Below are 3,507 nucleotides of genomic sequence, written 5' to 3' on the forward strand. Positions count from 1 at the left end.
TCGATAGATCTGTTCGCCCCTCCCCCCCAAGCATTTACAGATGGCACAAGAGATTCAAGGATGAAATTGCTCTCCTTGTTCATAAGGCAAAGAGGAAATCATATCATGGGTAGAACATTTTATATATATTTTGCTGTTTGGGATCTATGATCCTTTTAGTTGCTGCTCTCCAGCAACTTTTGTACATATTTCCCTCTTTTTATTAATAAAAAAATACAAAGTGGGGAAACCCAGTGGTCAGCCTAAAAAAAATCTGTTCGCTAGGTAGCCGTAGTTTTGCACTCAGTTCGTTTGCTGAAATCGGCTCAAATAATGTAGCATTTATAGTTTTATATTCGACTGTTTGCTCAGGTATGTTTGCTTACATTCATAGGTGACCTGTTTGTTGAAATAGCTTATCGCTTCTCTGACCATCTATCTCCTCAACAGATGGACAAAACTTGGATATTATTTCACTCATTAAACACACCAACATATTTGAGTGGTATTGAAGACTTCATGAAGCACGTTAGTGATTTTACTGACGGCGACAAGACAAAGGAAGTGATTTGTCCATGCCGCGTATGTTTGAATATTGGGTCCAAGCCTCAACATGTAGTCTCGAGATCATTTATTCGTTTATGGGATGGACCAGGACATATATCGGGTGGATTAACCATGGTGAACACTATGATCAGCCCGACATTATTGATCCTCTTTATTACGATGGTTATCGGCTGAAGATCTCGTCCAGGATGAGGCTAGTGCTAATTTGTTACGGGATCTGTATCCATATGCAAGCCAACAGCCCCATGGTTATCACAAAAAGCCTCTTTTCCATGACCTGATAGAAGATGCTAAGCGCTTAGTGGCCCCTGGTTCTGTTGTGTCAAGATTCGAATTAATTGTGAAATTACTTCATGACAAGTCATACCAGGGGATTACCAATAAAGCGTTCAATGCAGTTGCGAAGACATACAGCGATGCACTCCCTGGGGCTGGACTGCCAAAATCCTTTTATGAGGTGAAGCAGTACATCAAGGTACTGGGACTTGGATATGAGAAGATTGATTTTTGCAAAAATAACTGTGCACTGTTTTGGATGGAGTATAATGACCTCGATGAATGTCCAGTATGTAAGGAATCAAGATGGAAACATGATGGAGCTGGTGGTAAGAAAAAGATTCCTTGGAAGGTTCTGAGATACTTTCCACTTGTACAAAGATTGCAGAGGTTGTTTGCTTCAGAACAAACATCTCGGGAAACAAGATGGCACAAAGAGATTCTCACGCCCGACCCTGATTTACTGAGGCATCCTGCTGATGGCGATGAATGGAAGCAATTCGACTTGGATCATCCAGATTTTGCTGCAGATCCAAGGAACCTGAGACTTGGCCTTGCTACAGATGGATTCAACCCATTTGGCAACATGAGCAACTCGTATAGCATGTGGCCAGTACTAGTTACACCTTACAACCAGGCTCCCTGGACATGCACCGATCAGTCGAACTGTATGATGGCCTTACTCATCCCAGGTCCCAAATCTCCTGGGAAGGATTTTGATGTGTTCATGCAGCCTCTTATTAGAGACTTGCAAACATTATGGGAGGGTGTCCCTACACGGGATGTGTGTCAACCTAAAGAACAAAATTTTCTATTACGTGCTGCTTGATAACCCACAAGTATAGGGGATCGCGATAGTCTTCGAGGGTAGTATAACCCAAATTTATTGATTCGACACAAGGGGAGGTAAAGAATACTTATAAGCCTTAACAACTGAGTTGTCAATTCAGCTGCACCTGGAAAAGCACTAGCAACAAGGGTGATGTGAAAGTAGCAGTAATATGAGAGCAGTAGTAATAACACGAGCATGAATAGCAATATGAGAGCAATGGCACCAGAAAATAGTTGATACTACTTCCAATGACATATAGAACGAGTATATGATGATGATAGATGGACCGGGGTTCCCAGCGATCTACACTAGTGGTAACTCTCCAATAAGTGACAGGTGTTGGGTGAACAAATTACAGTTGGGCAATTGACAGGATTGATAAGGCATTAAGATAGAACATCAATTCATTAATCATGTAGGCATGTTTTCCAATTATAGTCGTACGTGCTCGCAATGAGAAACTTGTACAACATCTTTTGTCCTACCAGCCGGTGGCAGCCGGGCCTCAAGGGAAACTACTGGATATTAAGGTACTCCTTTTAATAGAGTACCGGAGCAAAGCATTAACACTCCGTGAAAACATGTGTCCCTCACATCACCGCCATCCCCTCCGGTTGTCCCGATTTCTGTCACTTCGGGGCCTTTGGTTCCGGACAGTGACATGTGCATACAACTTGTAGATACAACCTAAGCAATAAGTATAGAGCTCAAATCTAAGATCATGCCACTCGGGCCCTAGTGACAAGCATTAAGAATAACAAGATTGCAGCAACAATAACTTCACAAACTTTATAGATAGACTAATCATAATGTATCATCCATCGGATCCCAACAAACACAACACCGATTACATCAGATGAATCTCAATCATGTAAGGCAGCTCATGAGATCATTGTATTGAAGTACATGGAGGAGAGAATACGAACTAGCTACTGCTAGAACCCGTAGTCCATGGGGAAACTACTCACGGAGCATGATAGAGGCGATGGCGTTGATGGAGATGGCTTCCGGGGGCACTTCCCCGTCCCGGCAGGGTGCCGGAACGGAGAGTTCTGTCCCCCGAATTGGAGTTTCATGATGGCGGCGGCGCCCCTGGAGTCTTTCTGGAGTTTCGTCAATTGGTACGGTGTTTTTAGGTCGAAAGGGATTTTATAGGCAAAGAGGCGGCGCAGGGGGGCACCTGGGGGCGCCTCACCCTAGGCTGGCGCGGGCCCAGGCTTGGCCGCGCCGCCATAGGGTGTGGTGGCCCTCTGGCCCCTCTCCGACTCTTCTTCGGTGTTCTGGAGCCTTCCGGGAAAAATAGGAGGTTTGGCGTTGATTTCGTCCAATTCCGAGAATATTGCCCGAACAGCCTTTCTCGGAACCAAAAACAATGAAAAACAGGAACTGGCACTGTGGCATCTCGTTAATAGGTTAGTTCCGGAAAATGCATGAAATCATCATAAAGTGCAAGCAAAACATGTAATTATTGTCATAAAACAAGCATGGAACGACAGAAATTATGGATACGTCGGGGACGTATCAGCATCCCCAAGCTTAGTTCTTGCTCGTCCCGAGCAGGTAAACGATAAAAAGAATAATTTCTGTAGTGACATGCTACTTACATAACCTTGATCATACTATTACAAAGCATATGAAATGAATGAAGTGACTCAAGGCAATGATCTATAGTTGCTAACAAATAGATAACATATAGCAAAACTTTTCATGAATAATACTTTCAAGACAAGCATCAAAAGTCTTGCACAAGAGTTAACTCATAAAGCAATAAATTCAAAGTAAAGGCATCGAAGCAACACAAAGGAAGATTTAAGTTTCAGCGGTTGCTTTCAACTTTCAACATGTATATCTCA

This window comes from Lolium perenne, chromosome 1, assembly GCF_019359855.2.
Source record: "Lolium perenne isolate Kyuss_39 chromosome 1, Kyuss_2.0, whole genome shotgun sequence".
Taxonomy (NCBI): domain Eukaryota; kingdom Viridiplantae; phylum Streptophyta; class Magnoliopsida; order Poales; family Poaceae; genus Lolium; species Lolium perenne.